General features: G+C 39.7%; 1 long non-coding RNA gene across 1 annotated transcript in view; it reads left to right on the forward strand.

Annotated features, from left to right (window-relative positions):
* Positions 1–12,020, forward strand: part of LOC144365911 (uncharacterized) — a 76,388-nt gene extending 64,368 nt beyond the window's left edge. Inside the window, exon 3 of the long non-coding RNA XR_013424634.1 lies at positions 11,726–12,020. This is a non-coding gene — a long non-coding RNA (uncharacterized LOC144365911). The remainder of the gene's footprint in view (positions 1–11,725) is intronic.
* Positions 12,021–12,434: the final 414 nt, after the last annotated feature.

Raw genomic sequence — 12,434 nt, forward strand, 5'->3', positions numbered from 1 at the left:
TTTTCTATTGTCTTTCTGGGTGATAAGGAGGGGGATTTTATATTACTCTCCAAATTAAAAATAAATCTATGACCTACACACTTGGCCAGCATCCTTCTGTCGAATAAGAGCTAAGGAGATATAGACAGTCCTTTGTCCTCATGATGCGCGCCTTCGAGGCCTCTTATCCTAGTCCCCAGCTTTAGAGCTGAGGACAGAAATGAAACAGTCTCAGTTTACTCCTCTCTTGGAGTCTTTCGACAGCAGGTATTCTCAAACTTGGGAACACGAGATTACCTGGAGGTCTCCTGAAAACAGAGGTCTGGGCTGCCCCCTGAGAGTTTCTGATTCAATCGGGTTGGGGTGTGGGCTAAGGATTTCCGTCTCCGACAGGTTCCAGCAATGATGGGGCTTCTGCTCCTGGGCCACAGTTCATGGCAATTCTAATCACGCCCATTATGTGCCCCAGCCTCTGCAGATGGCTTCCTTGGGTTGACCAGAGAGGTGGTTTCTGTATATGGGGTAAAAGAGGAAAGCACAGGAGTTTCTTTTTCCCAACTTTTGACCAATCTCTCTTAACAAACTCACTGAAAAGTACTAGATAAGAATAGAGTCAGCCTTTGGTATGTTTGGGGGCAATCCCAGGATATACACAAGTCTCTTCTATAAAAATGACATGTATAAAATTTGTACGTCATCTTTGACATTTTAAATCATCTCCAGATCACTTGTGATATCTCTTAAGTGTAAATGCTGTGTAAATAATTGTATGTTCCATTGTTTAGCACATAATGACAAGAGAAATGTCAATATATTTGACTACAGAGGTAACATTTTTCTGAATATTTTTGATACATGTTTTGTGGGAACTACAGACCCAAAGAGCTGACCAAACCAGTTTAAGTTGAGTATCATATAAAAGATGAACGTAAAAGAAAGGGACATTTCTGCTTTGCATTGGGCTCTACCCAGCTATGCCAGGAGACACACACTCCTCTTGCTTAGTTGATTTGACATATTCTTTCTCCACAATATTTACCGAATGCAATATTTTTAAAAACCTGAGCTTTTGCTAGGTTTCATTTTATTGGAATATGCTTATCTGTAATTTAGCAAAAGTACATTTTTCTGTTCTGGAAGGTTTTCTCCCACTTTTTCAGGTAGCAATAAAGTGACAACATTGATCACTTAATTATGAGTCTCGGTGGGGGCAAATGGTAATGAAAATACTTGGGAGCACTTAGAAGGATTGTTTTCCCCCAGATTCAAATGCAAAGTCACAATATGGCCAGTGTGTTCTTTTTAAAAAAATAATAATCGTAATAACAATAATTATTATTATTATTAATAAATAAAAAGGAAGACAAAATCTTCCTTTTGGTGCTTCTATTCTTAAGGGCTTAATAAAGCAGGAAAGACACTTAGTTCACCTCACATGAACCTTGCCCTATTGTTTTCCTAAAAATGCACAATTACAGATCTACAGACTTTATAAATCAAATAAAACCATAAATAGCACTAAATTACTTGGTTTCCCAAATGATATTGTTAAATTTATTTATTTATTTATCGCCCTCATCTAATGAGGGGCTTCTCTTCTCCATTTGGTCAAAGCGGCCGGCACCGACCATCCAATCCTTCTGACACTGAATGTGCTTGCGTCTTCAACGTGTGACTGGACCAGTCAATAACTGTGGACATGATTTGAGACCCATTTCTGTCTCCCACCACTCTGTTTTCTTTCCTCCCTTTGTCCCTGCAAGCAATATGCTAATGTATCTCATAAGTGCACGCTCTCAGCTGCAGAGCATCCTCCCACTGAAAAGGCAGCGAGCTAATTAACACAGTCACCTCCACAGCATCTGCAGCAGTCACCCCTGGATGCTTGTTAGGACATCTTTGAATATGGGACGATGATCTACAGAAAGCACAGAGATGATGATGATAATAATAATAATATTGAAGGAAACAGTAAAAAGAGTTACAGTACCCTGAGCTGCACGTTGGCCAAAAGATTAGACACTAGGGCAGCTCTGGCATGGCCAGTGCTCACCATGGCTGTCTTCTTAAGTTTGCATAAAGAGAGAGAGACTGATGTAGGAGGCAGGGAGAGAAATTGAGAGAGAAGCTGCAAATGCCTGCCCACGCCATTAATACCGGCAGACAGCCCAGCTAACTGGCTTATTGCCTATGTGGAATAACAGACTACTATGGGACATTCTGAAAACATTTTGGCTGTTTAGAACCATGCCAGGGAATTTGGAGGTCCAAGTCTAAAGTAATTTTCGTGTCTTTATAAAGGTTTTCAAATTTGCAGAAGTATGTAATCCTTATGCAAAAAACACAAAGTAGTTGCTTTTCTTTTTCTTTTTTTTTTTTTTTAAGATAGGATGCAGGAATTTTTACCTTCTCAGGGAAGGTTTGACACTAGATAGAAGTGTGATAATTTTCAATTTTTTAAAAATCAGGATTACATGTTATACCATCCTTTTCAATTACCTGTAGAAGGTGAAAAATCTATCTCATGCTTCCTTTGGAAAGATCTGTTTGTGACTTCAATTGACCAGTTATTTCTTTCTGTACATTTTGGTCATTTTACTTTATGACTTCGAGCACAATCTTATTCTTGAAAAGTCCCATCAATATCAGTCACAAAATGGTCCTCATTTGCCCCAAATCTCCAATCATAGAACTGTCATCGTTATAAAAATGTACAGGGTTTCGTTAAAAAAAAAATCTAGTTATTGTAGGCGCAGAATCGACAGTATTTAACTTTCAACCGAAGGTGTAGGATTGTAGGTTCTGCTTTAATTTTTGTGGAAAACTTTTGTTAATATTGAACTAGGTCCCAAATACTCAAAAGAGGGAGGTAAGGAAATTCAAGGGGGGAGATAGTGACTCCTAGGTCTCCCAGCCCTGCTCCACAGCATGGGGACCCAGCAGGGTGGCCACATCTACTGCCTTCCAGTTCTGCTCTGGAGAGATGGATTTGATCTTTCCTAAATTGACAAAACCTTTCACTACCATTTGGAGTGTTAAAAATTAGGGACATTTATCCCACGAGATAATGTTAAATAAAGGTATAAAATTTAGTGTCTCGAGTTAAAAAAAAAAAAGAGCAAAATGCTGCAAATCTACTGAATTAAAGTCAAAGTCAAAGATTCAGCATTTTTTTTCCTAGTGCAAAAAAAAAAAAAGAAAAAGATACTAAGAGTTAAGATAATAATAAAGTCAGGATACAGAACAGAGGGCCTTAGTTTCTGTCCAGAGGGACCACCATCTTTTAATATAGTCACTTAAAAATACATGCATTGCTACATTTTTCATTAGCCTTGATTTTTTCATCAATCATGTTAATTTATACAGAGGGCACTTAATAATAGCTAATTAACACTTATGACTTTTGAAATTAAAAGACCTTTGGAGAGATTACTGCTGATTGGGGAAAGGATTTTTTTTTCCCTGTTCCTCTCTTTTTTAGAAAAGAGAGAGGAATAGCAAGAAAGTATGGGGTCTTGGCATGTTGAGGAGAGATTCTTCTTCCTCTTCACAGACCTTCAGCAGATGACCAGGACCGTAGCTGGACACCCCCCCTGGACAGGCACAGTGATGCACTTTGATACCCCTCTAGGAAAAACGAGCATTATCTGTCTTGAATTAAATGGAAACAAACAAATGAAAATTCAGAGTAAGCTTTAAATAGATGGAGACCAAAAGGGAATTTACAAATGACCCAGAACAATGCCAGCAATAAACAATGAAAATACTGATCCAGTGCTGTTACCCTGTTGGAGTAAAATAAATCGCATTAAAAAGCAGAATTTACAAAGTCGAAATTTTTATGGGAAACAGACTGCATCATTACTTGATCCTTCAGCAGAGGCTTCTGAGTTTATTCTCTCTGTGTCACATTAACCAACTGGGCTTGCCTATATCATTCCTCTGTATCTTACTGCTTCAGGTCATGGTATCTATATTAAGAAAGTACAATTTAACTGTGTCTTTTTATGTATCTACAAAATGTCTTTGTTTGAGTACTTTATGCGATTAGAGTCATATAGATATCATATATATAAATCTTCTATATTATTCATTTTGTCCACCAGTAGATGTCTCCCTTCCCTGACTGAAGGTTCGAATATACAGGAATGCTTGCCGTCGTCTCTAAATCTGGTTTTCTCATGAATGGAGAAATCATGGTTTTCCAAAATGGAAAAGTCGGATAGGACACATCTTTCACCCAAATCAATATTTTAAATGCATCTTGTGTATGCTTAATTCTTCTATGGAAAAAAAATGTTGCATTAGGACTTTACAACTTTAAGAGGATCATGCAACAGATTCTGATATCTCTCAGATCCTTTGAGTACTTTCATTTTGACTGAAGGTCTATCTGGGGCCTAGAATGTGTTCATAATCTTCTCAAATTCCCTAAAGCAGTTTTAGGGCATGTATGAATCTAAAAGCTCTAAAGTCAGATGAGGGAATGCAATGTATTTCTGAATTTAATCGTCTGCTTGAAAATCGTACAAATTTAGCTATATTGCAAGAAGAAAAATGTCAGGTCATTTTTAGAGATTTTTTTTTTGTTTACTATTAAAAGAGATGCGAGACATTTTCAAAGATGCCTGGCTTGTGTTCATGGTAAAGCATTTAGTGCAAACTGTACTTGGGGGAATAGATGCACATGTTGAAAAGTGAAATATTCCTGTAGAAAAGAGCTCAGAGATAAGGCAAAATTTCTGAGTCTTTTTTTTTTTTTTGATGATGCCTCTGAGATCTTCTTCTCCCTTCCACTCATCTGTGTCTTCCACTTTGCTTGAATTAGTTGTAGGGTCTTGGTCTCATCTACTGTTTCTTCTCTTCCAGCCAGGGAAATCTTTGCTAGGAATTACGAAAACCCTCTGTGGTCTGCTCATTGTTGGATTTTTCAGGGAGTGGGAAGGAAAGTTTATTCTTGAATCCTCTTGTAGGTCTTTGAACATACCTGGGTGAACATATTGGTCTATGAATCACATTGGTTTAATTTTCTCGGCGATGGTGTCATGGTGTTCTACGCTTTAAAACTGGCCTGACTTTATTCTGAAACCATCTAAGGTGCTTATGGGCTACAGCTACTTCACAGTGAAGCCTCACGTGAATGATTCCAAAGCACTTTTCCCCTGAGGATCTCCCCCCAGGTAGCTAGACTTTCTCGTGGGTAAGATGGGCTGTAGATGAAACTCAGTTCCAAACTACTGGATGGTGTTTTGACTTTTTCATACAACCGATTGAAAGATACTAGTGTGTCTGAGAACCTTTTGTTTTTTCTTTTCAGTTTAACCAATTTTCAAACCAGTGGCTTCACTTTTTTATAGCAATTTTTTTTTGCAGTATGATATACATAACATAAAAGTTACCATTTGAAAGTGTACATGATGGTGACATTTAGTAGATTCATGATGCTGTATAAACCTCATCACCGTCCAGTTCCAGGACATTTCTGTCATCCAGAATGAAACTCTGCACAGCCACTTCTCAGAATCTCCTTCCTTCGGCCCCAGCCACACGGGTCTGCTTCCTGTCTGAGTGGGTGTGATTATTGTGGACAACTCATATAAATGGAATCGAACAGTGTGTAGCCTTTGTGTCTAGCTTCTTTACTTAGCACAATGTTCCCATGGTTCATCCAGGTTGTAGCTTGGCCACACTTCATACCTTCATAGCGTTGAATGATGTCCCACTGTATGAATAACTTGCAATCTATCTATCCACCTTTGGGCTACTATGAATAGTGATGGTATGAACATTCTTGTACAAGTTTTTGATAGAATATCTGTTCTTAATTATTTTAAGAGGAAATGCTGGGTCGTACGATTGTTCTCTGATTAACTTATTGAGGAACTGCCAAACTGGGGAGCCACTTTGAACATGCGGACGTTTCTTCAGAGGACGGAGAGTATAATGAACATGATAGGCTGCCTGCTCAACAGAAACCAGCCTGGGGCACCTCAGGACCTACTGTAATCATCACCGTGATTATTGCTACTAGTTTATACTCTGACTCATTTTATAAATGAGTCAGCTGAAGCCCAGAGAGGTTAGCTGTCTCATAAATGCTGAGGTCAGGAACAGAATCCAAGTCTACCACTTCAATGACATTTACACGATGCTCTAGCATGTGCTAATTTGTTTTTTGGGTTCTCACCATATTGGCGATTTTAGATCTGAGCAATCCATTTTGGTGGCTTATGACAAAGTCTTTAGTACTGAGGTGATAGATTAGGGTTTGTAACTTGTAGTCTCTCCAACCATTTGAGCAATCAGCGATGATGTTACTGACTGTATTAGTACATTTTTTTTGTGTGTGTATTGCTATAACAAAATACCAGCACCTGGAAACTTTATATATAAAGTAGAGGGGTTTATTTGGCTCATGATTTATTTGGCCAGAAGGTTCAAATAGAACAGCACCAGTGTCCTGCTGAGGGTCCCCTTAACTATATCACAATATGGTGGGGAAATGGAAAAAGAAATAGCTATGAGCAGAAGAGACCAGGCATACAGAGTGGTCTTTCTTTATAATAACATGCTCTTGTGAGAATTAACTTACTCCTGCTTGGCCCCATCTACTCTATAAGACCAGAACTAATCTATTTATGACCTAATTACCTTCCGCTAGGACCCACCTCTTAAAGATTGGCTGCCTTAACTCCACCAAACCTGGGACTATTTTTCCAGTGCATGAATTTTGGGGGGCTAACCACATCCCAACCATAGAACCCACTATCATTTGACAATTGCTCCCCTCCTCTGAACACTGGTTAATTGGGTGTGCTTTAAAAAAAATGCTCCTTTCACATTCAAGTTAAAAAAGGATGACACTAATGAATTAATGGGCACTGATTTATATTTTCATATCTGCTGTTAGGAATCTGCGGTGGGAGGGAAGGGCCTGGGGAAGTACTGGGGAAAGTAATCCACCAAATGACGCTGTGTCTGTGGGTAAATATGCCACAATGAATCCTGCTTGTATATAATAATTCAGTAATGAAAAGAATAATTATTAATAATACTAGAAAAGAGATCAGTAGAGTAGAACAAGAAGAGGATCAGGGTAGAGAGAAGGAGAGGAAAAGGGGAGTGAAATTGGTCAGTTATGTGCAGGTACGAATACAGCATAATCAGTCCCACCATCATGTATAATTATAATGCACAAATAAAAGGTAAATTTGAAAAAAAAAACTATGGTAGTCATGATTTCTCACTTTGGCACCTTATTAAATCCCAACCTTGCTTTTGTCTTTATCTGCAGTAAAATAAGAATGGAATCTCTCTCTCTCTCTCCAACACACACACACACACACACACACACACACACACACACACACACACACACAGTCTTACTTAACTAGTTAATACCTTGACTTGCTGAAAAACAGAAGTCCTTTTCTCCCTGGAATTCCTACGTAGTTTTTATTACTATGCAGAGCCAAGATGGGTGACCAATGGGGAAGCTGGGTGACCAATGGGTGACCAATAGAAGGACAACTTTCAGTGACATTAGTAAGTTTTGCTTTGAGTCATAGCTTTTCTTCAGTTAAATCACTTAACCAATTAGGACTAGCTTAGACACACACGAGCTAGGGTACATAGTATCTATTTCTAACAAGTTTCCAAGCCCCTCTCCCACCCAGCCAGCTTCTTCTAACTCTCTTTGGAGCTACTTTTGGTTATAACAGAAAATGAAGCTAATTTTTTCAGAAGCACTTTTGTTTTTTGGAGATGAAACCCCATCTCTGCAAGACAGCTACCACAGTAGTAGCCAACACAGCTTTCATTCACTCTGTGTCCATTTGGTAAAACATTTGGGCAGCTAACATGAAATCTGTTTCATAGTCCCACTAATAACCACACACAGCACATGGTATAGGATTATTTGAAATTAATTTAGGTTTGAAATTTTTTGAGAATTTCCTAATTGTGCAGAGCTGCACTCTCCAATATAGCCTCCAGCTATATGTGACTCTTTACATTTAAATTAATTATAATGAAATAAAATTGAAATCATAGTTCATCCATTGCCCTGGCCACATTTCAAGTACCCGAGAGCTGCATGTGGCTATGGGTTACTAGATTTGACAGCACAGATATAGAACATTTCCATTTTCATGGAAAATTCTACCGGAAAATGTGGCTTTCGGTGATTTGGGGCAAGCCATTTGGAGTTCCAAAGACACAATTCTGCATCACAGAAGAATGGTCATTTGACTCATAGATGAGAGCACCTGAAAGTGGTCCAGTGGTACTTCAAGAAGACTTGGAAAACGTCTGAGATTAGTTATCTGTCCACAGACCTAGGGTGCCAATGGACTGGGGTAGGCTCATCACGTCCCATAAATAGTTCCTGACATATGTGTGTGTGTGTGTGTGTGTGTGTGTGTGTATTTTTAATAATTTTTATAATGTCTTTCTTCAAGAAGGAGGCTTATGAAAGTGTTTTAAATGTCAGTGCAAGGTTAAAACAGAACTTAGTTGCTCATCATCTTTTTTTCATCACCAACCTCCTCGAAAGTCCCTATTTGTGCCTCTGTGTCCTGACTTCCAAAGCTATCCATGTCATCTTTTTTTTCTAACCAGTTGATGTATGGAATGATATTTTTCAGAGTATACATAAGAGTATCAGAAATATCAATAATATCTTAATCACTAAATCCAGAAGCTTTTTCTTCTTTTGTAATCTTCCTTTTTTTTTAATCTTTACTCCTTAATCTTTGAATATGAAGAATATCCTCTTTTTAGTCTCTTTCCATCTGCCTTTTCTTCTGCTCCTCTCTCTGCTCCTCCTTGCTCCATCTTTTCAGTTCCCCTTCCTTTCCTTGTTGTTGAAATGAAGGCCCTCAAGCACCCAGTGCTCTCCTTATTCCTGTTTTCTTTAAAGCTTCTTCCTGGACAAATTGAACTAATAGAGCTTCCCTGAAAATACCATGCAGGTGTCTCTGCCCGCCTGTACCTCTAACTCTGACCTGTCTGCTGTGAGCTGGGGTCCCAACACCTGCTTGTCCTGCAGGAGCCTCAAACGTAACACACTTGCAGTCCTAACTGGGGGTATCTTTGTCCTCTAGTCTTCCTTTTTCTTGTACCTCCTATTGTTGTTAAAGTCACAGTCATTCTGCAAAGCTACCTAGAACTGAAATCTTACCACCTCACTTCCTCCTAGGATGACAAGTCATCCTGGTTTGTCTGAGATTGACAGGTTTCCCAGAAGCAGGACTAATCCCCACAAGTGTCCCTGATACACCAGATCAGCTTTTTTGCCCAGTTCACTATTCTTTCCTGATCTCATATGCAATTATGTGCTCATTTTTTAAAAATTTCCAGTTCCATAATATTTGTGAAATTGTTGTCTCAACCTCCTTATTTAGCCTACATTGTTTCTTACCAGGTCTCTTGTAATGGCCTCCTGATCCAGCTTTCTGTTGCAGGTCACCTATCTTGGTCACTTCAGATCCACCGTGGTAGTCGCCCCTCTTCTTGTTTTCCCTTTCTGTAGTTTCACTTACCCATGGTCAACTCTGGCCCAAAAACATTAAAAAGAAAATCCCATAAGTAAACAATTCATAAGCTTCCAATTACCATTCTGAGTTGTGTGATAATATATCATGCCACCCGCTCCACTCTCCCTGGGGTGTGAACGGTGAATCATGACTCTGTCCAGTGAATCCACACTCTCTCTACTACCTGCCCCAAGACAGTTGAGGTGGGGGGACATTTACATAATTTTTACTACACTCTATTGTTATGAGTGTTCCATTTTATTAATGTTGCTAATCTTACTGTGGCTACAACTAAACTTGATCTCAGATCACAGGCATGTTCAGGAAAATAGGGCTTAGCACTTTCTGCGATTTCAGGCGCACACGAAGGGTCTTTCTATGGGTAAGGGGGCTACTGTCCTAGTAATTTTTCCATCACTCAGTTTAACCATATCATTTCCTTACCCAAAAATACTCCCTGAGTTTTTGAGAAAGGAGTAGGGGAACTGGAAACAAAACAGTAAAGCCAAGCAAATGTCCCAGAGAGGACCCTTCTCTTCTGGGTCCAGAGGCCACAGGCACCCAAATGGTCAGATCTGGAAATGACTCAGACCTGCAGTGGTTGGTCTGGGGATTTAGCAAGTGAAGTTCTTGATGTGCCCCCTGCCACCAGCTCTTGCTACATTGCTGTGTCCCTAGGGTCCTTCCTTCCTTCCTCCCACCTCCAAGAAGCTTCATTCCCAGACATTGCCTTGCCTGAGGATCTATTTTTCTCTCTCCATATCAAGCAGGAGCAACAGAGAAAAGCAAAACACAGATCCAGCCACAGCAATCACAATCACAACCACAGTCATAACGGCAACGAAATCCAGTCCCCTTCCAAAGAACACCTCTCCCCTTCTGCTTCCCACCCGCACATTTCCCCGCTTGGGATTTAACCAGACTCTGAACAAGTTTGGTGCCTCTGTCCCTCTGCTCCCCTTCAGGCCATCGCAGCTGCAGCCACTGTGAGCTGCTCCTCCCTCCTGTGACCTTGCTCTGCCTTCTGCCCTCAGGTGCTCACCCGGGACGACACTCAGGTTTCTTCCTGCTCTTATTTCTGCTGGACCAGTTTACCCATGGTTCAAATCTCAGCTCCTGTGCCACCTTCTCTGTCATGTCCATGACATGGATAATAGGAACCACCCTCTTCTTCCACAGGGGTCATTGCCTTTTGAATTTTAAGACAAGATAAGGGCATATTGTGTTCTTCACCCAACAGAGGTGACAAAGGCCCATTCCAAGCCCAATGCAGAGAGATACCTTTTAACAAAGAGAGTCTAACTTTCCCAGTTACCTGTCTACACGAGTGGACCCCCCAAAATCATGTCCCTCAAAGAGTTTGGAGAGATTTCTGATCCTTTGTTATCCAGAAGCATTGTCTCATCTTCTGGATTCCCAGGATTTCCAATGCTACCAATATGTTCAATAAAAGCAACTTATTACAACTTATATTTCAGTGAAACCATTTGCTAGAAAAGAGTAAAGAAGAGCTGAAAAGAGTCGTTATATTCTAAAACAGTTTGTTTATAGCGAATCCATGATGGACATACTTTCTCTCCTTTAAATTTCCATACTACTTGATATGTCCCTTTGATGGGGTTCCCCTGTATCTTGTGTATTAAGCCACATGTTTTGGGGTGCTCTTTCTCAATCTCTTCTTCATGTCTCTCCTCCTTTACTCAGTACCTGAAGATGGGCTTTCCAGTGCTCAGCTCTGAGCCCCTGTTTGATATTCCACTCTTCATCTTGCCCATAACTTCGAATAACGTGTATGTGACAACATTCAAATTTATATCTTCATCCAGACTCCTTTATGCTCAGACCTACCTATCTTACTGCTTGCCTGACATCTCTACTTGAATATCATGTAGCCTCTTAAATTTAACAAGCTCAACACTTCACCATCCATTCTAGGTTTAATTTATGGCTACCCCAGTGACTGCATCTCAGTGAATGGCATGAGCATCTACCTGGTTTCTCACATGAGAAAACTGAGAATCACCCTGTTGTGATCAACTTGTATGAAGTCCTACAGGTTCTACTCCCTAAAATGTATCCTGAATCCATGTTTTTAAATTCCACCACCCCTATCATAATTTCTCACTTATTAAGAAAATCCTTCTTGATGACTCCACATGAAGTAGATTTTCCACTCATATATTTCACAAGAACTTTACCTTTTTTCATAGAATTGATCCTCCTCGAGAGCCAAGTACTCCCGTGTGTATTGAAGAGTGTGTTTTCTCCTCATCCTTGGACTGTAAGTATTCCTCACCTTTGTTTCCCCATCTCAAGCTCAGAGTTTGCAATAAGCCTTTGTTGAATGAATGAGCCTTAAAGGAACTCATTCTTCTTAGTATTTGTCTCTGGCTGAACAAACTGTGCCTCACAACTTTTGTGCCACAGACAATAACCAATAAAAGTCTAATTGTCAAATTCAGAGGAAAAAAAACCCAATAATGTATTTATGAGATTAATTGTGCATGACCGTCTCTGCTTAAAACCTGTATGGGGTGGCTTTGAGCTTTAGACTCTCTTATCCGTAGTTAAATAACATTGAATAAAATTATTTATTAGTCAGAAAAAGTTAGTATTTGTTGTCTATGCTTCATCACATTTTTATTCTCATAAATTGGGAGGTGGTAATTAAAAAACACAGTTGGAGTCCAAAAAAAAAATTCACAAAACCAGAGCATCGTATAATGATGAGTTGTTTCCTATTTAGATTTCCTGGGGTATACAGGTTCCTTGTCACTGCCTGTTGGTTTTCCTAATATTTGGCTCCGAAGGGGCTGCCAATCACGATCCCTTGCTCCTGGGTGGGAGAAAAAGCCAGGGGAAGTCAAACAGATTCCGTTTTGTAGGGAAAAACATTCTTGATATAATATTTGTTCTGGG

Source organism: Ictidomys tridecemlineatus, chromosome 8 (genome assembly GCF_052094955.1).
Source record: "Ictidomys tridecemlineatus isolate mIctTri1 chromosome 8, mIctTri1.hap1, whole genome shotgun sequence".
NCBI classification, from domain to species: domain Eukaryota; kingdom Metazoa; phylum Chordata; class Mammalia; order Rodentia; family Sciuridae; genus Ictidomys; species Ictidomys tridecemlineatus.